This window comes from Cuculus canorus, chromosome 8, assembly GCF_017976375.1.
Source record: "Cuculus canorus isolate bCucCan1 chromosome 8, bCucCan1.pri, whole genome shotgun sequence".
NCBI classification, from domain to species: domain Eukaryota; kingdom Metazoa; phylum Chordata; class Aves; order Cuculiformes; family Cuculidae; genus Cuculus; species Cuculus canorus.
Genome location: NC_071408.1, coordinates 3,048,627 through 3,075,809, shown reverse-complemented (window position 1 = coordinate 3,075,809; position 27,183 = coordinate 3,048,627). Strand labels below are relative to the sequence as shown.

Here is a 27,183-nt window from a genome sequence, read left to right as displayed (position 1 = left end):
CACTTTAAAACTTGAACGCTTGTAAAAGCCACATTGTTGGGTTATTAGCTCTAAGCTTCTGGGATCCAATTTGGATTTCAAAACCCTAACAAGGTTTCATGGCATTAGCCTCCGTATCCTAGTGTAAATTTTATGTCAGATATACTTGTTCTCCCTCTGCACACCCCTGCAGTTGAAGCTGAACACAGGATTTCCATTCACTCTTCCTATCATATCCTCTTCACCACATTCCACTTTCAGATGGCTGCAAATTAATTTGGCATTACAGCTATTATAAAATCCAGTATTGCTGCATAAACTCACAACCTACTGAACAGTGGATTTGTAAACTATTAATCATCATTTTCAGTCTCCTAGGGGCAGGGAACAAGGTCACTCAATGGGCAGAAAATAAGAGTTCCTATTTATTCTGCCTTATTTTTTCCCTCCTGTTAGCTAAGCTCTCCTATTGAAAGCCTAAAACAAAGTTTTTATCGTTTCTGGTGCTCCAATATATCGATATCCTGGGGTGAAAACTTCTACCAAGACTGATAAATTATTTTTCTCCACACTATTGCCTTTTTTCCTACACAGCCTGAACACTCAAAAGGGTTTGGACAGCACGTCCTACTTCTGCACAGCAGAGAAGCAATCCTCACCAGGAGCAGAGGAGAAAGGTCAGGTGCCACGATGGAACTCTGCAGACCTCTTCACTGGATCAACTTGAGCTGCCCTCCTTAACTCCAGAAACATCTTTTAAAATCTCTTCTTGCTTCTTTCCTCAGCCAAAATGCTAAGGGAGCAAAGTCCTCCCAACACGTTGTAGGCACCGAGACTTGCCATGGTTGCCCAATCTGGCAACGTCAAACCTCTTGACTCCAGCAGAATGGCGTCAGGTGCCCGGCTGAGTTAGCTCAGGGACACACTAAGTTAGTTTGTCCATTTTTTAGCCTCATAAATACATCTGAATGCTACCACTGCTTGCATATAACAGTTTCTATGCATTATCACCCACGGGAATTTAATGAGCTCTCCATTAATGGGGATAAACTGGAGAGGGGCAGATTGAGACTGGACAGGAGGAGGAATTTCTTCACCATGAGGGTGGTGAGGCCCTGGCCCAGGTTGCCCAGGGAAGCTGTGGCTGCCCCATCCCTGGAGGTGTTCCAGGCCAGGTTGGATGGGCCTTGGGCAGCCTGAGCCAGTGGGAGGTGTCCCCCATGGCAGGAGGTGGAACTGGATGATCTTTAAGGTCCCTTCCAACCCAAACTCTTCTATGATTCTATGCTTAAGCCCTGAATTTCCTTAACTTTCATGCTGGGATAACCACCGCAAGTGCCACAGTTCCCCTGGCTGTTTAAGGATTTTAATCTTTGACTTGTGTCTGTCTCCAGTGACATCAATAAAACCCTGCCCAACTAATTCAGTGACATTTCAGGTCACCAGGAGGATTTGGGTACCTGTGAAACTTCATCTCTGGCACTCATTAGTCCGTCTGTATTTTTATTTTAAAGAAACAGATAGCCGTATCAGACAGAGATAAGGAAAAAAATCTCATCAAGCTTCAAAATAAACACTGAGGGAAAAATAATTGAGCTAAGATAACTTTTCAAACAAATGAGCGCTACTTAATTAAGTTACCCCTCAAGGTGTATAATGTGAGAACCATGACAAACAAAACCAGCGCTGCTTAAACTCAGTATGAATGAGTTACTTCACTTGAAGGAATTACACCAGACACTAACTAGAAGGGCATCACACAGAGAAAATAATATTTTGCCTACTTAATTAGTGTTGTCTACCTTACTTTCCCTTCCACCACTGCATCTCAGTCCTTTGTTGCCCAGTGCTGGCAAAGGTCTCCTCAGTTCCCTCCCGAACTCCCACTCTTACTTCTGCTCCTTACAAAGCAGCTCCAAAAATCAGTCTGATGAGTTTAATGCAATCTCAGCGCTTGTGGTGCAGTTCTTTTATCATTTTGTTACCCAACAGGGACAATCCAAAAGCAGTGACCTACAAATTCAGAGTGAGTCTTAATCAATAGGCTCAAAAATGTCACAAAACAAAATGCAAAACTCCAGCCTGACCCATTCTGCTGCTTTCACGAGCCAAGATTTCACTCCCCAAGTCAGCTTAGGAAGCCACAGTGCTTTGATGGTGTAGGAATTAACCTGTCCATCTGCAGAATTCCCACAGAAACAACCTTACTGCTCTCACACTAAGAGCAGTGTAACTCTACGATCTTCCACTCAGGAGCTGAGCAAAAAAAAATCATTTAAAAAAAGAATTAGAGTGAGAATAATACTAAATTTAATTTATTGCTGTCTTCTCCTCTGAAATGAAATACCTCAAGGGCATAAAATGACAAGTAAAGATTCCCTTTATGCCCATACACTGCATTTTGGGATTCTTGCAAGAGTAAAAATGGAAATGAGGAGTTTGGAGTAGATTCATAGACCTGAAGGGGAAACAAGAGGGCATGTCAAAATTTTACATATTTCATGGACATAAAAAATAGGTTGAATGTTGTCCTATGCTCAGATCTGAATTCTGCCTCCTCTAAAAGGGCCTTTTTAACCCTCTGTCATAGTCTCAGATGCATCTGTAAGGAAGGAATCTACCGTTAACACTGCTTTTGTTTCCATGAATAAAGAAATCCCTATTGCAGGAAGGAACTAGATTACGGGCAACTCTTCCTCCCCTGGGCAAGAAAACCAGCACTTCAGCAAGATTTTTAGTACGTCTTGATGCCTTCAAAATGGAAATCTTAATTTTTTCTGAGTTGGGGTGGGGTGGGATGAGGCATCCGGTGGCTCTTCCTCTCCCCATCTCACCTGGGAGCACGATGGGACCTTCCTGTCCTGTTTATAAACTGTGAGCAGGAACCTCACGAAGATGAAAAAGGTACTTTGAAAGTGTTATTGTCCTTTGCATTATTTTCACAGCTGACGAGTATATATATTAAACCAGCTGTTAGGGACTTAATTTACTCACAGCGAGAATAATCTCTTCTTTTTGTTAGAAGACTCACCAATCTTGCTGGAAGTCTGGTTTCCACTCGATTACAAATTTCTCATCAACTTCCCTGGGATCTGGAGTTCTCTGCTTTTATGGAACCTGAAAACAATCATTACCAAGCAGAGCAAGATGGTATTTTGAACAAATTACAGAGAGTGTCACATTAATCTTGATAGATGAAGAGTAAGAATCACTTTAGGAGTGAAACACAGATCTACGAGTAGTTCTAATGTAAAAATCCACGGCCTTTGAGATTAATTTGGTGGGAAACAAATCTGGTAGGAAAAAATAAGCCATCTTAATATTACCACAGGGCTAATCTTCAGAAACAGATCTGCATATGTGGCAGCAGGGCAGGCTGGGAAGCCTGAATACCTTAGGAACGTGTCTTTAGTACTCTGAGATTGGAGATGAGGCAGAAGCTACAAGAATAATAAATAACAGGTTTTAGCTTTAAAGTAACTCCGGGATTCGCGGCTGCAATAAAGAATAAAAACCTTTTTTTCTTCTTCCTTCCAACCTAGGTAAGACCACCTGAAGCAGCTGACACTGGTCAGGCTGTAGATGTCCACCGAGCCAATTCTAAACTCCACATTCAAGGCAGGTCCCAATCTAAAGCTCATTTTTGCTCACAGAGAACGTGCAAAAGAGAAATTACAGGTTATAATCAGCTGTGTGGAAAACATATTGTTCCATGCCTTTTCATCAAAATTTGGTGAGGCTCAGAGGTGAGCACTTAGAGGGGGATCTGTGGAGAAAGATTTAGCATAACTGCCGCATTAAATCAAAGGAAATCAACAACAATAAATAACCTCTATAGCAGTATTATAATAGGGGAAAATTCCCATACTCTGGGGTTCTTTTGGTTCATTAATCCAGAGTGGCCCATCGACTAAGAAAAAAGCCTAAAAAACAATTATAGAAAGGACAGGAATACTCTTTAACATCTGTTCTTGCCCAAACTGGAGATTTGAGCTAAGATAGAGCCAGGATAAATCGCACCATATTTCTTTTTCCATTTGAAAAGGGGTTCTGCAGATCCCAGATGCTGCACTCGTTTGTAACTCTCCCTCTTTCCCAAGAAATCCCTTGCTCTTTATTTCCTTGGAATTGATTTTTCTTTTTCTCACACTTCAAAACGCCTCTCCTTATGCATTCGCTACAATAAATGGAGCTTAGCTTAAAATTCAAGTCATACATTTGAAGCAAAACCTTTCACATTAATTCCAGACTTTTCTAATAACATTTCTCAATATCTATTTATCTATCTAGAGATATATACACACACACATAAATAGAGACGGGTGTTGGAGGGAATGTCACTAAATGTCTACTCCAAGCGCTAAAAGCCTCCCCCATGCCAGGAGAGCAGCTCTTCTAACATTTTCCTGTCCTTTCCCTGCAAGTCTTTCATTTATTTTCCTTAGTATATCACACACTGATTAAGAAGCTGCAGCAATTGATGCCCTTTAGGTGTCTGTGTCTTCCCTGCACTTGTTGGACACTCTCTCCTTCATGTCAGTGGGTTGTGTCATATTACGAACTAATAAGAACATTGTCACCCAGAAGCCAGGCTCCCTGCTGGGAGTGATGGCTCTCCACATTTGCTTTCATACGTAGCTGAAAAAGCATCTGCCAGGCTTGACCTCACCTCTGCTTTTGCATTTTATTCTCTCTTCATAGCCTCCTGTCTCACAAAAAAATACATCTTCCTCTACCTTTCGCTCCCCCCCAACCGCGGGAAATGCCAGGTGCTTTATTCCATGTTTTAAAAAGCTGATTAAAGGTATATTCCGGGAAAAATTTGCATGCTTGGCTAGCAAGGGGTTCCATTTTTCCCTGCATTCTTTGCTATTGATTATTTGCTTCTTTCTCCGTTTTTTTTTAATAAAATGCTGCGACTGGATGGTTTGAATACGAGGATTAACTCCTACTCCACTTCATTCAGCTCTTACACTGTTGATCCACATCGCAGTTCCACTTTAAACCTGGCTCCAGGTGTTTCTCACTACCCACCTCCTGGTTATCCCATTGGTTTTTTGAGTCCTTCACTGGAACCCACAATCCTTTTCCCATCTCAACCCATACACTGCAGCACCGCACGAGGAAGAGTTTCTTATTCAAGAAGGTGCTGGACCACGTTCAATTTTACTACGAGGGTTTTGTAGGGATTTTTTTGTACAGCCTCTCTTGAAGCACAGCCTCTATTTAATCCACTTAGTTTTGTTATTGATGAGCTCCACTGCCCACAGGCTCAAGTCAGCAAACCTTTTATGCATATGTCACCTCTATTGACACCAGTGGATTGCTTAGAATGAAGCTCATGCTCAGACACTCCTCTGAACTGGAGCCATGACTTCTTTTTTCTTCCGCAGGGGCGCAGCAGTAGAGCTACTATCCTAATTCCTTAGAGCCTAAAGAGGAATGGACTGTTTTCCAATTAAACTACTTTATCAGGTAGGTCAAGTCTTAAAACATTCAATGACACCACTAATTTCACAAGTACAAACACAACATCACTGCTTTGCCACAAAGCACAAATGAGGAACATTCTCCGGATAAGTCTTGTCTGTTATTTTTTGCATTTGATGTCATCTTTCTATGCTTTGTTACAGGCATTTATGTTAAATATCTTTCTAAACCAATGTTTTCCAACTTCGTATAATTAAGAAGAAGTTAGGATACTGATTGCTTATGAAGTTCAACACAAAGTTTTACATTGATTTCCTTTTGGTGCTACTCCAAAATTAAATCCCCGGAATTAGAGTGACAAACACGATTATCAAAGATCTCTCACAGAATAATAAGCTGATACCTATCACCGCCTATTCCTGCAAAGTGGGAAGATTTATTTTGTGTAGGAATTTCACATTTACATGCATCAGCTTTGAATTAAATGCTGATCACTTTATCCCCATAAGCAAAACCTGCACGCCGGGACTGCAGAAAACAAGGATCTTCAAGGAAACGCTTAAGCATGCACATAATGCAAAGCACATGAAAAAGCAGCTATGGCACTGTTATGGGAGTTCCAAGTTTGGTGAAAAAATGTTTGGACCGTTTTGCCCAGACTGAAAAAACCAGCTTCACACTTACTCAGTGCTAAGCATCTCAGTAAAACCCAGAGGAATTCTTATATTCTCCAAGATTTTTGCACAACAAAATACTCCATGTCTAAAATGGATTATTTTCAGCAAACGGATCATGTTAGAACTGGTGGCTTAGAAACTGGAAGGTTTATGGTGCTTTATGAACTCGTTCCCTCACTCTGCAATTGTTCTTCATTATCCTTCAATTCCTGCTGTACCGACTAACAACGTGCTTCCTATAAAACGAGCTGTATCTCCACACTATTAGAAGCGCTCTGGAAATAGCACTTCAAACTTTCTCAAATGTCTCCCATAAATGATCCGCTATGCTAAAGTCGTTGCACAGATAGCTGGAGAAGGTTATTCTACCCTCAGTGCCTAACGGAATCGCCTCAATAGGAAATGCGGTGAAAGAAGTAAGGAATGAGAGCTTTTATTCAAAGAATTTGCCCCTGAAGCAGGCAAACTGGTTTTGAATGTAGCTTCACAACGCAGTCAGCATTTCCCGAGTATAAATGATGTGTCAGGTTTTAGTAGGGCAGTACTGGTATGTCCATAGCAGGGATTATTTACTTGTCCTTTGCCCACGATGAGAAAGTCAGGAGCCGCTCTTTATTTGAGCCCATATTTCACCGTCTGCTCTCTTTCAACTTGCCTGAAGAACAGGAGTGGGAAGAGGAGCTGGCGTGCAGGGAGACTGCAGAAATGGTTCGGCTTCAAAGGATGATAATGACAGAGCTTTGAGCTTTTGTGTTGTATGGGTTCAAGGCTGCTGGAAGGAGACAACCAACACCACAAAGAGATCGGCTTTTGCTGATCTGTGGCTTCTAATGTGCTGAGTTTACACTTAGTCCTCTTATATCATTCAACAGAGGGGCCGCACAAGGACAATTTGACTTAGCCAAATACTGTGACCCCTTATCTGGTTACCTTCATTTAGGTGTATCAGAATTCCGCATTTTTCGCACTGCTTTCTCCTTTCTGTCTCTGCTGTTCTCCATTTTCTTCTCCTACGTCACGATCTGAAAGAAGACGGTCACTGAAATACTTGGTTCCTGAATATCACCTTCCTACCCCAGAAAATTCATCCACCGAGGCCAACAACATTTGGAGATTTTCCACTGCTTCTCTAGAAAGGATATAAATACAACACTGAGCAGGATAATATAATTAAGAGTCAGGAAAGGGCAGTGGTACATACACAGGAAAATAAGCTGATGCTGAAGAGAATGTGCAAAAAACCCAATTCTGATGATTCTTTGTACTTCTAAAGAAAACAATATACTGCATTTACTTGAAGGAAAGAAGCATCAAACACAGCTGAGCATTACAGAGTTTTGGGGGCCTTAGGTCATCCTCACTGAAAGATCTGTGACTGTGACACGCCAGTGCTTCCTCACTGAAAATTACTGGGGGGCAAAGGGAAAATCCAATTAAAAAAACCACCTTACTCTTTTAAAGGAGTAGAATTTTTTTTTTTCTTATTCCAAAGTTTCATAGAAACCTATGCCAGGTCCAGCCAGATCCATAACAAAACCAACAGCTGGCTTGAGACTGGATATTTTGTTGTTAACTCAAAGATCAAGTTAGATTTCTACAGGAGTTTATAGCACATCTACGAAAAGTCTAACTGTGCAACCAGAATTTACCCTCAAGAACCACTTCATACTCTTCTCCAAACTCATGATAAACTAATAGAGAGTAGGTCATTACTTGAATGGCCACCAGGCATCTAATCTGTCCCCATCCCACAGCAGAGTGAGTTCAATTCCATTTTGGAGGCCATACAAGAGATCAGAGCAAGTCATGAGAAGTGGAAAGCCCACACAGGTTAACCCTTTGTCACTACCTTTCTCCACATCTAAGGATTCAAAAGTCTCAATGTCACTGCTATTAAGAACAGCAAGAAGTCAACTGTTTTGATTATTCTTTCGTTAACAGCATAGGAAAAGAAATCCAGACCAGAAAGCAGTGCAGCACAGAGGTCAAACCGTCTGCCTTCCACTAGAATTTTCATGGAATATTAAATAATGGAAAATTTTGATAATTTATGCTCATGACAAAGGTTGTAACAAGAATGAGAAATGGAAGAAACTAATTCTTCATATGGGAAACAGTAAAATTATAATTCACTGTGATCGCTGCCTTAGATTTTAATTTTCTGGTTCCCTTGGGCTCCACAATAGAGAAACTGAAGGACCTTGCAGAAAGATTAAAAAAAAATTTATATCAGTGAAAGAAATTAACTCATAAATAGTTATAGATTATATCATAAGTTTTCAGCAGACCTGTTAAAATCAAAACAGAAAGCCTTATCTAGCTTGTCAGATGGTTTTAATAATGGTCCTTTCAATTAAAAATCCTATAAATACATAATTGAAAACTTATGTTGTTTTCAGCAAACAAAATTACGAAAAGAGCTGATGGAAAACAATGTGCTGACCAAAAATGCTTTTCCCTTTTATCTGTTTAACTCTCCAATTTTCCAGTTCTCTGGCTCTAAACCTAGAAAAGGTTAATCATTAACCTAGAAAGCACAGCCCATGGTGTGGAATCTGGCTCTCTGCCTCCACACAACTAAAACGTGACAGCAGGGACAGCCCAAAAGGGTTAAGTACTCTACCTTTTGTTTCAGAAATGTGGTTGACGGTGCTGACAGTGGAGACAGCAGAGTTGGGAACCTGTTTGAACTGTTGGATTTCTTTTCCACTCGGTGTCAGGGTAGTATTTTCATGCTCACGTGTGCACAGATCTCACTTGGTCTGGAGCCAATGGATGTGGATGAAGGGAAGGGAGTGAAAAGAAATCAGTGAGACAACACCCAGACTGAGACAACAGTATTAAATTCCTAGAAGACAAAAAGCCTCAGCTTTTTCATCCACTTCCCTACTCTAAACAAAACCACACACACCCCGAAACAACTCTGTTTGACAAAAGCAGTTAGGGTTGGTCAAGTCGCTTTCCCAAGCAGAGTTTGCAATCTTCAAGTCAAATGAAGCATGGCTCACCTCAAGGGGTGCTCCTTTCTCTTGCAGCGCTGTCTTTCAAAGAGCATCTTGGCAGTATCCCAGCGAAATTCAAAGTAGACACATCTCACTATGGGGCACATTTCACAAGTGCTCTGCCATGAAATGCTGCTTTGCCCTCTTCTCAGGGGGCTCGATTTCATCAGAAAGAAAAAAGAAAGCAATAAGTGACAAATGCAGTTCTGTTTTATTCTTTTAAGGGATGGGATTCATTAGCATTTTCAGCAAGAACTCATTTTATTTCAATGCAAATTCATTCAGTTTATCTATTCATTAGCAAAACAGGTAGATTAGATACATTTTCAGTCCTGGAATAAAACATAGAAGCTACTTGGCCGGAAAGTTCTGGCATCTCTAAGTAAAGCAAAGTAATAGAGATGAGAGATGCTCATCTTTTCAGAGACAAGCACTCTCAAAAGTCCCCTAACCCTAAAATGCCTTGGACAATTCTCTCTCTTCCACTAACAAAAGCAGCGTGTGACGTGGAGGGAGAGCAACATTCACTGTGGGCACTATCAGCCTTAGAGAAGGGATGATTGCCCTCAGGAAGGAATGGAGTCTCTTAAACAGATGGAGAATCACATCTATTGAGACAAGAGGGAACAGCACCCAAGATCTTCTTATTCCGAGTCATAGAATGAGTCAAATTTGCAATTAAGACATATTTCTGTTGCGCAACCCAAATTTCGCTTAAGATAACACAAGCCCTTAGCTCCATCCACTTCTGAACGTTCATGGAAATAAAGGCAACACTTGGAGGTTTCAAGTGCTTCTGCTACAGGACACTACAACACAGGTTCAGCAGCACCTCTACCAACTCAGAGCCGCACACGCCCGGTCCCACAACAAACAGTAGGAACTTCCTTCACCTGGACTGGGGCAATCCCTGATTTCAGTACACGATGGGGGGGGGGTTGATATGACTGAGAGCAGCCCTGCAGAGAAGGACTTGGGGTGCTGATCGATGAGAAGCTCAAGATGGGCCGGCAGTGTGTGCCCACAGCCCAGAAGGCCAACGGTGTCCTGGGCTGCATCCAAAGCAGGGAGGGAGGGGATTCTGCCCCTCTGTTCCTCTCTTGGGAGACCTCATCTGGAGGATTGGGTCCAGTTCTGGAATCCTCAACATCAGAAGGAGATGGAGCTGTTGGAACGGGTCCAGAGGAGGCTACAAAGATGATGAGAGGGCTGGAGCACCTCCCATACAAGGACAGGCTGAGAGAGTTGGGGTTGTTCAGCCTGGAGAAGAGAAGGCTTTGAGGAGACCTTAGAGTGACCTTCCAGTACCTGAAGGGGCTACAGGAAACCTGGGGAGGGGCTGTTCACAAAGGCTTGTGGGGATAGGATGAGGGGCAATGGGTATAAACTGGAGAGGGGCAGATTTAGACTGGACAGAAGGAGGAATTTCTTCCCCATGAGGGTGGTGAGGCCCTGGCCCAGGTTTCCCAGGGAAGCTGTGGCTGCCCCATCCCTGGAGGTGTTCCAGGCCAGGTTGGATGGGCCTTGGGCAGCCTGAGCCAGTGGGAGGCGTCCCTGCCCATGGCAGGGGGTTGGAAATGGATGAGCTTTGAGGTCCCTTTGAATCCAAACTATTCTATGATTCTGTCGCTCCCGTGTGAGGAGCAGCTGAAAGGAAAAGTACATCCTGAAGCCTTCCCCTTCTCACTGCTCTTTTCATTACAGTCCATCTCAGTTTGTCTCAGACTATGAGACAGACACCTATTGCACCCAGGCTACTGGCTGATGGAAACAAAGCCATTCAGAAGCACTGGAGCGCTTGAGAAAATATATAGAAATGCTTTGTTTCCTACACAAAAAGAATGAAGATTTTTGGTAAGAGGGCAGATTTCTGGATAAAAATGTGTTTTTCTCTCTCATGCTTGAACTAGCTGGGAGAATGGAAAAAGAGAATCATTTAGCTCTACCTCTACCAATTTTTTTCTTGTTTTCGCATGGGGTTCTTGATAGTGCCTCGCTCAGTCTCTTTTTTTTGCATGTCTGTCTAATAAATTAGCAGAGTTTACATTGCAACTTGTGTGTGTGTTGATGAAACCCATAGTCTGTGAGGTTTCTAACTACCTCATGCAGTTGAACTCACAGTTCTGTACTTCTTTATATAGAATCTTAGAGCTGCGCATCGCTAACTGTCCTGGTAATACAGAATGAAGCGGGTTTCCTGTGCCTTAACCCACGTCTAGCTGGGCCAGGCAGGCCAAATGGCGTTTGGTCATGGCACTTCCCTGCAGTTTTTCTGCCTCTCTCCATCACGCTACAGAGCTTGGTTCCCTCTCCTGACCGACAACATAATTTTCAACCAAAGAGCCCAGCTGAAAAATGCACACTCTGCAATTCTGTTTCACTTAAAAGACACAAAGAGGCCATTGTAAGAAAAATAGAATTAACAAAAAAAAAAAAAAAGGCACCAACATAAAGCTAAGAAACAAACCCCCACTCTTTTCCAAAATGTTGTGGTTATGTTTATCTCAGTCAAAACACTGTACCCTTATGGTCAGTTCTTCATCTGCAAAGTGGTCTCTTCCACAGCTGCAAAGTGAGTGAGTGTTACCAGAGAAGCTATAGGCAATATTTGTCCCATTTCTTTTTTTTCATCCCCGAAAGGATGGTTTGTGTTGAGCTGAGGACTTCCAGATACTCCATCCCTGAGGCTAAATATTAGTAGCAACAAAAACAGTGAAACTGATGTACAAGACAATGCCCCTTCTTCCAAGAATCGGCCCGATTAGGTTATTATTTACTACTACATGTAGATAAATTAGAATTCTTTTCTGTAATACTTTAAGGTAAAAAAAAGTTCTTCTTCATGTTTCAATTTGCACTGATATAAGGATACATCTTCTTTAAAAAAAAAACTTTAAAGTATTTTCCTTTTTCAAACAAATCATTTTATCTAAGGGTGAGACCAAGTTGTTCCTTGAGATTGTTTGCATAGAATCTTATTAGCCTATTGATTCTACTTCTAACACCTCAGGCAGTACTTCATTACCATGCAAATAAAGACAGACTTTTTACATGTAGCTTAATGCAGGGCTGATTATTCTCTTTTACATAGCACGGCAACAAAGCACTATTAATGACAATCATCAATAATTGTTCAACAGGTGAAATAGATTAGAATCAAACAGAGCCTTTCTTATCAGTAGGAACCTCCTTTCTCCCTCCAAAACACGAATTCTGTTGATTACCGTCCTGAGGAAACCGCACGACGCCGAGTTTCATCTCTTTCTCTCACAGATGGACACATTGCACCAGCAGACTAAAATATTCTTTCATTGAATCACTCATATAAAAAACCTTTTTGATATAATTGAACATGAGGCAGCTGTGCCCTGGGGTGCACCCAGCAGGGCATCGCCAGCTGGTCGGGGTGGGGATTGTCCCACTCTGCTCCCACTCGAGAACTGGGGGCAGTTTAGGGCACCACAGGATGAGAAGGATCTAAAGCTCCTGGAGGGGGTCCAGAGGAGGGCACGGAGTTGGAGAAGGGTTTAGAGAGTGAAACCGTGTAAGGAGTGGCTGAAGTCACCTGTCTGTTCAAACTGGAGAGAAGGAGACTGAGGGGAGACCTCATCGCATTCTATTGCTTCCTCACAAGAGGAGGAGCAGGCGCTGAGCTCTTCTCTCTGGTGACCAAGGACAGGACCCGAGGGAATGGCAGGAAGATGCCACGGGAGGGTCAGGTGGGACATTAAGAAAAGGTTCTTCACCCAGAAGGTGGTGGAGCACTGGATCAGCTCCCAGGGAAGCAGTCGCGGTGCCAAGCCTGGCAATATTCCAGCAGCAGGCATACCCAGAGTGACCAGCTGTTTTGAGAGAGCCCTCAGCCCAGCCCTGGCAGGTAGAAAAGAAACCAGAGGAAGAGAGGAAAAAGAAATTAAAAATCCCCACAAGCACGTTTGAAAGGCGGCAAAACACAACTGGACTCACTGGAGCAAACATGCCTTGACAGAAAACCCAGCACGAAGCATGTAAACTGCTAAACCCAAACGAGGGGTGATTTTATATGATTAGATGGGTTTTTTTTGCTTTTGTGCTAGCGCACACACACTAAGCATGCTGCCACTGCGGACACCACAGACAGGATTAATAGGGGTGGGCGTTATTAATGGGATGAAATTTGCTTAAAGCCTGGCTGAAACCAAAAATCTCATCTTCTTCAATTCACTGTTTGCATAAGGAACCAAGGGGAGCTGGCTACAAGATCCTGCTGGGCCAATAACACCTGAACAAGTTCAACCAGCAGCAGCAGAGTGCAGGGGAACAAAACAGGGGCGCAATATAAAAGCTAGAAGTAACTTCCAGCTCTTTTACAGTAAGGTGTATAAGTGCAAGCACAAAACAGCAGACAGAAAACAACCGTAGCAGTACTGGAAATGTGACTGTGAGAAAAAGTGAAGGAGACCTCTTTTTGAGTAAAGCGCTAACTCGGAGGGAAGAAAAATGGCGTAAAGAAAAAAAAGAAAAATTTTAAGTGAACAAAACACTTCCTATTTGTTTCTCATAAAGTTAAGGACAATGGGGCTTCTCTTGTAAACAGACAAGGCCTTGGCTATGAATTTAGAATCACGGAATCATAGGCACATAGAGTGGTTTGAGTTGGAAGGGATGTCAAAGCCCATCCAGTCCCATCCCCTGCCATGGGCAGGGACACCTCCCACTGGATCAGGGGCTCCAAGGCCCATCCAACCTGGCCTGGAACCCCTCCAGGGATGGGGCAGCCACCACTGTTCTGGGCAACCTGGGCCTCTCCACACTCACAGCCAAACATTTCTTCCTAGTATCTCGCCTAAATATTCCTTCTTTCAGCTCCAAGCATTCCCCCTCATTCTGTCCCTGCACTCCCTGATCAAGAGCCCCTCCCCAGCTTTCCTGGAGGCAAATTTCCCCTTCAAAACATGAGCCTGCAAGAAAGCAAGCCTCTAGCAAACTGCCAAACTGAAAAGAGAAAACCATTTTGGCCTCATGCTAAAACACATAGCCACTCTATTTTTGGATTTTTCCCTAACAGCCCTAACAAGCCCAAGGTATTGTCAGCTACGTCTGCTTCTTGTTGGCAGGAACGACGTAAGGAAGAGCACGGAGATGCAGGTACCTATTGTATTTATTGGTGTTCTCATCAAGTTCTTCTGCAATCTCCTGCAGCTCAGAAGAAAGTCTGGTAATTAATTTGAGTTTCAGGTTGAGCTTCTCCCTTAATTAAGGATAAGAGATCCGCAGTATTTTGGGAACATGTTTGTGGAAAAAAAAGGAAGGAAATTTCAATTACACGTGCATACAGTATAATGAATTGGGCCTAATTTCTGTAGCAATTGCTAGCTGAAAGCCAGAGCCTTGCTATAATTCAGTTTGATTACTGTTGTTGATTTCCTTTTCATTACTTTTTCCAAAAGAGACGGCTTCTATTCAGAAGCAGTAGGAGAAGCTAAGAACTGATTATCAAAAAGTACAGCAAAGGGGGAAGAAGGACTGAACACACGAAATAACAACAAGTTCGGTGCTTTGAGCAGAATCCCCTGCTTAAAAGGAAAGGATTTTGCTGCATAGGGAAATGATGCTTAATTGCTGAGAAATAACAAGGTAAAGGGTAAAAAAGAAATATATAGGAAATTCTGTTCTGTGTAGTTAAAAGCAAGCCAAATCAATTGTGTAAGTATACATAAAACACTAATGATAGTATCCAACTCAAGCAAAACCAGCTAATGAATCCCACCGACTAGATCTGCCTAGTTCACTTCTTAGCATTCCAGTCACAACTGTTACCATTTCCTCTTAAACTGTCAGAAGACAGAAAGGATTTAAAAAAAAAAAACAAAGAAAAATCTTAGAAATGTATGTATAATATTTCCTAATCACCACTAGTTCGGAAAGATTTAAGAATTCATATGCCTTGCACTGTCAAATATAACCTGAATGTTTTAATACTCTGTAATATCCTTATTGTCCTTTCACTTGCAGCTTTTATAGGCAGGATTACACTTCATAGAACCATAGAACCATAGAGTAGTTTGTGTTGGAAGAGACCTTAAAGATCATCCAGTTCCAACCCCCTGCCATGGGCAGGGACACCTCCCACTGGCTCAGGCTGCCCAAGGCCCATCCAACCTGGCCTGGAACACCTCCAGGGATGGGGCAGCCACAGCTTCCCTGGGCAACCTGGGCCAGAGCCTCACCACTCTCAGAGTGAAGAAATTCCTCCTTCTGTCCAGTCTAAATCTGCCCCTCTCCAGTTTATCCCCATTGCCCCTCGTCCTATCCCCACAGCCTTTATGAACAGCCCCTCTCCAGCTTTCCTGTAGCCCCTTCAGGTACTGGGAGGTCGCTCTAAGGTCTCCTGGGAGCCTTCTCTTCTCCAGGCTGAACAACCCCACCTCTCTCAGCCTGTCCTCGTATGGGAGGTGCTTCAGCCCTCGGATCATCTTTGTAGCCCTATTCTGGACCCTCTTCTGGACTTTCTTTGTTAGGTTTTTTTTTTGCACAAAAATGTACTCTGTGTTAATCACATAATGGTGATTAACAGCACAGATAAAAAAATAAACAATAATGTTAATACTGTTAAAGCAGCACTCAAGTCATATGTAGGATAGGAAAGAAATGCTACATTCCTAGCACTGTTAAGTGAAGGATTCCAACTCATCGATGCACATCATACAACACTCATCAATCAGGAAAGGTGATATCTTTAAAAGATACCAGCACTTTTATCACAAAGAGGTGCTCTGCTGCTAATTCAACAGATACTGGTATTGATCTGACAACTATCTCCATGCTCTCTTCTTTGCTGCACTTTAGGAAACAAGAAAAATTAAGCTGATGACAAATGCAATCCCAGAGCTTACCCCAAAATGGTGTGGGGTTTTGTTGGCTTTTTGGGGTTTCTGTCTGGTTTTTAAGAGCCAGAACCACCTATTGAACTTTGTATTAAACTTTGTATTTGATTAACTCACCTTGTATTTTGTGAACACAGATAGCAGAGGAGTTTTCTGATGGGAAGAACGGAAGAAGCAGCACACCAGTCCTGAAGGCTGACATTATTGGATAGGGTCGGTGTCAATAAACACAAACTCTACCTAATTCACACCTGCTACCTAGTTCATACTTGGTATGTTAATATGCAACTAGGTATATGGCTAGGTTAGCTCTTTCTTTTCCAATTCACTTTGAAAGCTATTAGGTTAAATTGCACCACTACAAATTGGAAGACAGTTTGCATTCCTGTTTAAAAATCTATAGTCTGAGTAAATCGCCCTCAAAGCCTTATCTCAGTTAAACTAAAATATAAGGCTCAATATTAAAGAGGAAAACTTACCTGTTGACAGTAGTGATGGACTACCTTTCCTTAAAAAACATTGCTTAATTAAAAACAAATGGAGTTAACATGAATTAAAACTACTAACTCAAGTGCAATCAAGAGCCAAGTCAATCTAAGAGTGGTGTGACCTTTAAAGGAGAATGTTTTCACTCGTTCAACACACTGCTGACTTTTTGGAAAGATAAAGTTAAAAAAAAAAAAGAGAGGAGAGGATGTTAATAGGTTGTAAGAAAAGAATCTAAAGAAAAACAATCTTACGTCTTGCTCTTCTGTGGCTAACAAGGCAAAGACCTATATTTTAATGAACATTTTCTGTACGCATTCATCTGTCTCCTCGCAATTGCTCTCCCTAACTGCCTAGAGTTAAACCAAACGAGATACTCACCAGGGAAAAATAACTCATAGGAGTCTACCAACAAAAACAAAGTACTGTCAGTGATGGCCTCCTTGGCTTGTCAGGCTCCCTGCAAGATGGAGTTAATTTGAAATGGAACAGCAAGCACTAATCCAGTTTAAATATACAGGACTGCTTCTTTTTTATTCTATTTTATTTGTCAATCATGACAAGTGGTTAGAAGAAAAGCAGTTTCCATGTAAAACATCATGAGTTTCCACATCATTTCACCTAATCCTATTTTTAACTCGCCACCCATTCAATTATTTTTCCCCAAATTGAGTCTGTTTGGCCTGTGATGGCAACTGTCAAGTGCCTTTTTAATTTATTTTATCTTATTTTCTCCCCAGAACCTGTTGGGGAGTGGAGAGTGTGAGAGCAGCTGCGTGGGATTCTGGTGGCCAGGCAGGGTCACTCCAACCCACTGCTTATCTACAGAGATTCCTAAATGCCTGGGAGAAGGCTATTTCCTTCTGCTCCAAAAAAAATTACTAATAAAAGAGTCTTTGGAGGATGCCATACTGCTACAATAGGCCCAACTCCATTTATCTGGGAATTTCCATTAGGAGAGAAGCACAGGCCTGTGAGGTACTTCCCATGCAACGGATGGAATTACAAGTTTTATGGCATAGCTGCCTGCAGAAAACTTATTTTGCCTTTTACAACTTGCTTGATTGCTTTTTCTCTTATTATTGGAAAGTCATTCCATAACCTCATTTCCTCTATCTGTGAGCAAACTTCTGAAGTCCAGCCTGAATTTATGAGTAGGCTATTTGAAACCACTCATTCTTATGCTAACATTTTCCTATAAGTTTCTCCATTGATGACTTTTCTCTCTCAAGTGCTTCTAAAGAGAATGTCTATCACCTGTCCACCCTAATTTCACAATGTATCATCATATAAAATAGACGTCTATTTCTTTGGTCAATCTAATCATTTCAGAAAAATACAGGACATTTTGCGAGGTAAATGTTAAAGAGTTAGGATTTAACATGAGTAATAAGACTTGGGGTCAGTGAAAGTCTTAAGGCAGGAGGCCTTCCTGTTCTCCATCCCTCCTGCTTCCTTCTTTAAAGTGACACCTCCAAAAGATGTTTTAATGACTAACTATGCAATTAAACGTCACAAACCTCTTATCCTCTACAAATAAATTAAACTGGGTGTTGTCCTCGCTAATGCAAGCATCCAATTCTTTCCTTTCTTACAAAACAAGGGTAAACGCACATCTTTTTTTTTTTTCTCCTTGGTTAAAAAACAGTTTGAGGGTCTTTTCCAAGGAATATAAAAGGCTACAAGAGATTAGCAGTCTTGCAACTCATTTTCTCAGGGAAGTCAACCGAAGTCCCAGACTGAAGACTAGATGAGCTACATCAGATTGATCACGCGCTGTTCCCAACGCCGGGAGAAGAAAAAACAGCAGCAGCGCTCTGTCTGCACGCTGTAGAGAGGAAATACGGATTCTGCCGTTTACACATAACTGCAGAAAACAAGTACGTAACAAGAAGAGTTTCTCACTATACAGAAGAGTCTGGGAACAACCGTAGGCTCCAAAATACCAGGTAGTTTTCTATGTGTGGTTTCCATGGATCAGGTTTTATAAAAAGCATATTTTTTCAACTGTTTTCAGGATCCTGTCTTTGGGCCGTGTCCCACACTCAGATGACCACACCAGCGAGAGGAACACGCCGGCCCTGGGGAGTGCCCTAAGGCTTAGGGATACAATGACATTCTGAGTTGAGTGGGAGCAGTAAGAAGGGCGACGCTGAACGATCTGAAGTGCTTTGGAAAACCACAAACACTTCAACTACAGCTAAACTAGCAAAATACGCATTTCACAAGCGGTTTAAAGCTGCTATAAAATGGGGGGGGAAGACAGGATAATTCATGAAAGACAGGATAATTTCGTGTTTCATAAAAGGTCACATGAGGTTTGTGATGGACAAGAACTTAATCCATTTCCTCCACATCACAAACACGAGACCATTCTTTCCTTCACCAGATAAGGTCCTGTCCGAGTCCTAATTTGTAGATAGAGATCATGTATTTTCTTTTTTTTTTTTCTTTTTTTGCGAATTAGATAAAATTTAGAAAATGAGGCTTGCAGGATGTGTCCCCTTAGAGGCAGGCCGTGATATGCAATGTCATCTAAAGTCTCCCTGATGTGAGGAGCTCAAATTCCTTTACTGTCTTGCCTAGAGTAGATGAAGTATAAACAACAGCATTTGCTACAGCCCCAGATGTGTTACTTTCCCTTCTACCGTTTCTCTTCCAGACATGTTTTAATAAATTTCAGAGAAATACAAATGCAGAAGACAGACAGTAGGTGACAAGAATAATTCAGTGAAGCTGAGCTACTCGTGTCCCTCTTGATTTTAACACAACAGCAGCTTTCACTGTCTTCAAAAAAGAAAACTGAGGAGCTCGGCACTCTGTAATAGCTGGGTCTCCTGGCACTTGCGGTTTCTCTGAAGCAGATATGTGAGAAGAAAACAAGAGGCTGCACTGAGTCAGGAGCACCACAGTCTGCACCAGGAATTCATCAAAAGCTGCCAAAAGGGATAAATGAGCGCCGAATACTCCTATCTGGAGTTAGAAGCGAAATAAGGAATTTAGAAGAAGCACTTGCTGCCAACAGGATCCATAAAGCTGGCAGATGGGCTCTTCTGTACCCAGGGCTCAGGTAGATGTTAGGGAGCCAAGAAGAAAGTCCAAGCTTTTAAAGCCACCCTGTCCATCCCCTCCCAAATCATTCCTCCTTCAAGGGTTCTGAGAGCATCATCTTCACTGGGGATGTCTGGCTCTGAACGGAGAGCTAACCAACCCCTTCCCACAGCATTTGTAGTGCTTTGGCAGTTTTTGAGAGTATTTTTGTGGTTACCACAGGAGCTCATTAACCTTCTCCCTGTCGGGAGAGGAGGAGAAGAGCAAACCACCTTAGAGGGTGATCTTTAGTATACTCATCTTGTTGAACTGGTGCCTGTCAAGACAGGAGGGAAGATCCTACCTTCACACTGAAAGGGCTGAGGAAGATTATCCTTTGAATCCACCGCAGGGATGTTTTGCAGGTCAGACCTACGCAGTTAGCCCCACTAAGGACTGACAGTGTCAGCGATATCAGCCTCTCCTGTAACACTCTCATAACAATTAAAATGTTATATGATTCACCGGCACTATCGCTTTTGCCCTCAGCACTGATAACAAAGTTGGTTTGGACAAAGTAGCAGCAAATGAAACACAAAAGAAATAACTTTATTTTTATTATCACCACTGCTCTTCTTTCAGAAAGAAGTCAGGAGAAGAATTTCCCATGAAACGCACTCTTTTTTTTCTTAAAGACCTACTAACACCCATTTTAGACTACATCCAGCCACCACCACTATGGGAGTAAAAAGAAAGCAAAGGGTTTGAGGAAATTGCAGCACTCAAGGACGCTTTGGTTTAATCAGCAGACAGGAGGGAAATGCCTGGTTTTGTGTGGTAGCTGCTCTTTCAGTGTGATTGCAGGAGAGATTCACCCACCTATCATGCTGCAAAGGATCCCTTTTTCCTTACCTTTTCTATCACTTGGCAGATTTTAGGGAGTGTTCACGGCTAGTGGCAACAGCGCATAGCATCACAGAATGACCTGCACTGGAGGGGACCCACAAGGATCAGCGAGTCCAGCTCCTGTCCCTGCACACAACACCCCCAACATTCACACCGTGGGGCTGAGGGCATTGGCCAAATGCTTCTGGAATACTGTCAGGCTTGGCACCGTGATTGCTTCCCTGGGAGCTGCTCCAGGGGTCCACCACCCTCTGGGTGCACCCTCTGCACCAGGATCTGCTGCTGCCGCTAACGCCAAATGAGCTGCCACGGACCACACTGAGACACCAAAACATTTCGGGACCGTTAGATGTCTAGGATGCAACTGGAAGTAAAAAAAATGTTTTAGAGCTATTGTCTTGTCTGTCATACGGCATTACTTTGTTTAGTCAATGTTAAAGCTTGTTCTGTTCCTGGAAGAACGTGTACCTGGCACCTCAGCTCTGCCAACCTGCATTTAAGTATGGTACATTAATTTATCAATAATAACAGAGCATGACTCAAAAAAGTCAGGTCACAAATGCTCATTCCCTCCTGCCACTCAATAACAGAGTGACTAAAATCCATTAAAGGACTAAAGTGGACAACTAAAGACTAAAACCTTAATCCATTCCACCAAGAGGTCTTGAAGCCCTCCCTGGTGCAAACCTCTTCCAAAAACATCCCGCGCTAGAGAAAAACACAATAGAATTTCAAATAAGAGAGGAAAACACCGAGTTTAAAACACACTAGTGCATTGGTAAAAGGGGTTTGTGATGGAGTAGCCATCGCAGCATACTGTATTTGTGGCTTTAAAATAAAAACAGCATCATGAAATCCCACACCAATCCAGATAGTCTAGCACTCTTTTACAAGACTGGGCTGGCAAGGGGCTCTGGATTCATTCGCTGTTGTATATCCCCTTTGAAAATCCCAAACATTCACGTATGTGTGTCTGCTCAAATGCACATTTTACTTCCTTACTCAAATACTCAAAGAGTAGTTTGATCTGATAGATGTAAACATGCAAATACCAACTTAATGCATGTAAAACAATTAAAATTCTACTCACCAGCCCATACACAAAGTAAGCACTATCTGCCTCACATATGAAACAAGTGGTTGACAAGCTGCTTCCCTTCTGTAAGAAATGTTTATTGCAGTGCTTCCCAAATCAGTACTAGGAAACTGTAGCCAAATTAGAGGCTACTTATAAATTTACCATTCAAAATGCAATTACTAATAGCCCAGATGTAATTAATATTAGCTTGCCTTGAGTCCAGAAAAAAAAGCGTACTTACCTAGCACAACAGTCTATGGTATACACTTGGTTCTGTAACACTGTGATGATGCAGCCACGCACAACACACCAGGAGGACAGTAATGTGCTCACCGAAAGGGTAAAGACTGATGTGTGTCGCGGCACAGAAGAGGTACTCGACAAAACTTGTCACAAAAGGGTGAGAGGACTACTTAGAGACTGCCAAATACACTGGAAAGGTGGCTGGCAAAACCAAAAAAAGATAAGCAGCATCAGCAGCTCCTTCTTCTTTTAGAAAGGAGGCCAATAGCATAAAAACATCAGGTATCAGCAAAGAAAATAGCTGGAGATAGATGACAACCCACTCCATTTTGGCCTTTTCTCATTGATGAGCTCTTGATCTAGTTCACCTGGACCTCAGCCTCTTGGACCACCGGGGACCACAGCCACCAGCACACGATGGCATCACCTTCCTGGTCCTGTGTACTCACAGCTAATTAGAACGTTAGTGGTAAAGAGTAATGGTTCTGTATAGTGCTGGGGACTAATATTGTGTAAGAACCGACCGCTCACCAGGAGCGTGCTGTTAATGAACTTAGTAACATCCTGCTTTTTCAGTCTCCGAAGCAATCATACCAACCTTCACTTCCCTAATTCAGCTGTTTATACACACATATTCCATTCCAACAAAAGCTGTCGATCCTTTTATTCAAGCATCGTACCCAGGAAACTCGGCTTCAGTTTTGCAGCTCTTTGCTCCAGAGATTTGTCATGTCACTCGGTCCATCCCTGCCTCCTTCCGCAACACAGGAAATAAACAAGCTCCGTTTTCCCACTTCTCGTCACCTCATTCATTTTAATTTAAACAGCTTCCCGTTCTTTGTATGCCAAAACTTGCAAATGAAGTAGAATATCCAACAAGAATACGGATGGGTGTCTCTCTCCACATGACACAGGGGAGCAGATACTTCCATCTCCAGACACATCGCTCCTGTGCACCCACAGTGCTCTCAAGCCGGATGTTCAAAAGCCCCAAACTGAAGTAGTAGCCCATTATAATTTCAGTGTAACACTGAAATTAGAGTTAACAGACAGTAGGAGCCTTCCTTATGCATCTTTGAAACTCCATCTAAGGAAAGGCAATGGGACATTGTGAATATTTTATCTCTTAGTGAAGATAAAAGCTGGAGTCACACTGTGTTCATCATAAAAACGCTCTCTCTTTTAGACTCTGGTGTTATTCTGCATTTTTCAACAAGAAAGTTTCTAACAGTCTGTTGTTTCTCAATGGATCTCTTCTTCAGTTTCCACTTCAAGTTTTATTTATCTAAATTTTATCAGAGAGAGGAATGAATGACATTTCTACCTGAGTAGCAATCTTCTGGATATGCGCTGCCAGATAAACGAACACATAAATGTGCTTTCTGAAGCTGCTGAAAATCAGAGCAAATTCCTCATAGATAATTTGCACATGTATCATACGGTGACACACCAGGACACAACGGCAGCATTTAGGAACGAGAAAAGAGCTGGTAGTCCATCTGCTCCAACAAACAGCAATATCTTCTCTGAAGAGAGCAAAGCTTGTTTCTAAACGTCGATGTCAACAGCTCGTCGAGGAAAGTTTGATTAAAACAAACAGAATAAAATAGACATTAGGAAGAATTTCTTTGCTCTGAGAGTGGTGAGGCCCTGGCCCAGGTTGTCCAGTGAAGCTGTGGCTGCCCCATCCCTGGAGGTGTTCTTCAAGGATATAAGCCCATGTCTTCTGTTTCTTTCAATGGAAAAGATGTGTCTAGATTTGCCAGCACAATCAGCACACAGTGGTGCGACTGCAGCCAACTCTAGGAGGAATATAGGTCTGGAAACACTTATAATCCAGAATTCCACCTGTGAAATGGATGACAATTTGCATAAAACATGACATGAATTTTAAAATCCTCCTACAGAAAACAGTTGAGACATTGTGTTTGAAGGCCACCACACCTTGCACCAAAACTCTGAAACCTTACCTGCTTTGCACATATATTTGTTTTGGCAGCAATGGCCCCACTTTCCAATTCTCCCTGCATGGTCTCCTGGGAAACGTCCTTCCTGTGCAAGCCAGAAAAAGCTCAAATCAACTCCTGTGTGTAAAGTTCTGCTCATAATCATGTTTTAGCTTAAGAGGCTGAAAGTTTAGGGAGCACATTCTGGTCAAAGACAAACCCACTTGACAAGATGAGATGATTTGTGAAGATAAAATTGTTGCCGCTGTTAATGTAATTAAGTTGTGCCGAAGAGAAGCTGCCAAAATCACAGCACCCTCCACTGGGGTAAACCAGAGTCACTAAAGCGGTTTTAATGCCTATTTACACCAGCAAAGAATCTGGCTCTAACAGTGGCTGTCAAAAAAAGGAAAGACAAAGGCCGTGAAGTTACATCATTTCATGAAAAGCTATTGCTAAATAGTGAGAAATAGCTAATTATCCATCAGCGTATTAACCTCTTTGCTCACTGATGTCAAAGTGTGAACAGGAGCCGTGCATTCGGTGCAGCCACACGCTCCCCGAGCCCCTAACAACGTTTAATATCATGAGCCACTGCCAGCAGATGAGTTCACATTTCAATTTGTTGAGAAGGTTCGGCTCATGTGTTCTGCTCTGCAAACCCCCCCCCTCAAAAGGGCAAGGGCAAAGCTTTCCACAGCAAAAATGGATTGACAGGAAATCTTTGGAGCTAGGGAAAAGCAGAAAGAGCGTTAACACTTCGAGTACAAGTCAGATAACCCAAACCACAAGTTACCCAGGCTGCTGAGTTAGGCAAACCCTACCTAAGCTCAGCTCTCTCATCTCCAGACTATAATATCCTTGATCTTAAGCACCGTTTCTCTTCCTATGTTTCCTGGGGAAGAATTTGCAGTTAAGATCTAAACACTATCCACAGGAAGCTCAGATAACGTTAATGGGTGAAGAGATAGGAATACTTTCTTAACTATTACCAGCACTTCTATGATTCCCATATGTTGTTGAGATTTGAGGGGCAGAGGTTGTTTTGCCTTTTTTTTCTTAATTAAACAGAGCAGATAATTTATAGTCACTCTGTAATTTTCACCTCGCCTACGGAAGACCTTTGAACAGCAATCACTTCTTCCAGCTCTCTGCATTTTACCTACGGACTCAAAGCTGACTTTCCTCTACTGCTGACAAAGTGAACTTGAGCAGTGGGAAGCCAGTAAATCTCAAACAGCGGTGACGCTTTATGGACCTTAAGTAGTGTAAGATTAAAAATGTGGTTTTATCACAGTGTGGTACCAACTTTAATAACTAGACCGGAGGAAGAATTCAAAGCTTTCCGTATTCTATAATTGAAAGCAGCCCAATCACACATGGACTCGTCTAGCGACAGAGGAGCTCAGATCGTCTTAGTCAGTATTTCACTCAAATAGGAAAGCTTGAGGTGGGCATCACATATCAAAGGGACGCAGAGCAACAGGAGCAAGAGGGACTTGAGGAACTACAGAGCAGAGAGAAGGGCAATCCGCCTCGAGTATGTACATGTACACAGATGCACACAGCCTGGGAAGCAAGCAGGAGGAACCGCAGCTCCGCGTGCGGTCACCAGGCTACAGCATCTTTGAAGGACATAAGGTGGGACGCTGCACGACTGGAGTGAGGGATGGACACGAGTCCATCAGGAAAAGCAAGCAGGAACAACGAGGAAGGCAGCTCGCCTGCACGTGAGAGAGCAGATTGGATGTCACAGTTCTGTAAAGGGATGGAGGAGGAGTAGAGTGAGAGCTTTGGGTCCAAAGTGGAGAGAGGACAGTGAGGGGAACACTGTGGTGAGGTCCGAGTGAGGGAATGAAAGAAACCTCCCTTAAATAACTTGAAAATATTTTTTGCCTGGTTCTGGTAGGGGACTCTAACTTCCCTGACGTCTTCAACTAGATGGAGGTGAATGACAGGAAAAGAGCAGGAAAAGCCAAACAACCCTCAGCAAGAACAACCTGAAAGCTCCACAGCATTAATCTGGATGGTGACCTCATTTTCACATCTTTTTCTTAGCTGTTGCTATTATGAAACTTAATACACAAGGCAGAATCTGAAATTATTGCAAATAAAAGCAACACTTTCCTATCTACTCTAGACTTCCACCGAACTGGGGCCACTTTCAGTGATAGGGCCGAAAGCCAATTTTTTTTAATTTCCCTTAATTCCTTAGCTGATCACGGCTAGAAGACCAGCTTTCTGGCACGCCTCGTGCGTCGTCCTCCAGTGTGCTCCTTGTGTGCTGCTCTGAAACCACTATCTCACTCTCACACATGGTCTTCCCCAGACTTTTCTAGGACTCACACTGCTGCTGCGTACTTTGCTGCTCCCTTATTCTCCCATTCTTGTACTCTATCAGGAGAAGTGCATCTCCTTTTACTTCTAAGGATTAACTAAAACATAAAACATTCAGAAACGTAAAGGCTGCTCTTTCACAGCTGCAGCCAGCTGGAAGTTGTTGATTCTGTTCATAAAGACAACGTGTCTGTGGTTGCCTGGGACAGATAGCAGTTGATTTTCTCTATTAGAGGACATTGGAAAGCAGAACAGCAATGAACTGTGAATAATATAATACTATATACAATACACCAGTTCTCTGGAGAAATGGACTTATTTGGGTCTAATAAAAATGTCAAAATGTCATTTTAATGGCTTTTGGTTACTATTTTATCCTTCTCTCTCCCAGTACACGCATCTGCACCTGACCTGAAAAGATCATAAAAATGTCAAGGACACCAAAATGCTCTCTCTGGGTGTTCACAGGTATGGGTCTAAATCAACTCTATGGCTACAATTACTTCTGAACAACAACAAAAGTCTCTTGACACGAACTGTTCCCATTTTTAGCTTCTAAAGCAGCTTAAATATAATCCCATATTTAGGACCCAATACCAACTGTAAGCCTGTGCAAATGGCTCTCTATGCATATACATTGCTCATTTCCCACATGGATTTTCTGGTGTCCTTTTTCATTTACACAAAGCAGACCAAGCAGGTGTTTCTGTTCCAGCTCAGTCTGCAGAGGCGTTTGATGCAGCGAGGGGAGCTTCAGCACACAGGAGAAAGGAGAAAGTCACTCCTTCCTTTAGAAATCATAACAGAACTAGGTAGGTAAAACACGATATAAACACAGGAAAACTCCAAAATTTCTGAGGAAAGAAACCCAAGGCAGCCAGACACACAGGAATCGAAGTGAAAAAAAAAATCATAGAATCATCGAATAGTTTGGGTTGGAAACAACATAAAAGCCCATCCAGTTCTACCCCCTGCCATGGGCAGGGACACCTCCCACTGGCTCAGGCTGCCCAAGGCCCATCCAACCTGGCCTGGAACACCTCCAGGGATGGGGCAGCCACACCTTCCCTGGGCAACCTGGGCCAGGGCCTCACCACTCTCAGAGTGAAGAAATTCCTCCTTATGTCCAGTCTAAATCTGCTCCTCTCCAGTTTATCCCCATTGCCTCTCATCCTGTCACTCCAAGCCTTTGTGAACAGCCCC

At 42.6% G+C, this 27,183-nt stretch overlaps 1 long non-coding RNA gene across 2 annotated transcripts in view; it reads right to left on the bottom strand.

Moving 5' to 3' along the window:
- The window catches only part of LOC128852937 (uncharacterized), a 53,078-nt gene that overhangs the window by 7,957 nt on the left and 17,938 nt on the right, over positions 1-27,183 (bottom strand). For both annotated transcript variants that reach the window (XR_008451090.1, XR_008451089.1), the window contains exons 4-6: positions 9,095-9,244; positions 8,710-8,848; positions 7,017-7,108 (exon numbers count right to left, since the gene is read on the bottom strand). This is a non-coding gene — a long non-coding RNA (uncharacterized LOC128852937). The remainder of the gene's footprint in view (positions 1-7,016; positions 7,109-8,709; positions 8,849-9,094; positions 9,245-27,183) is intronic.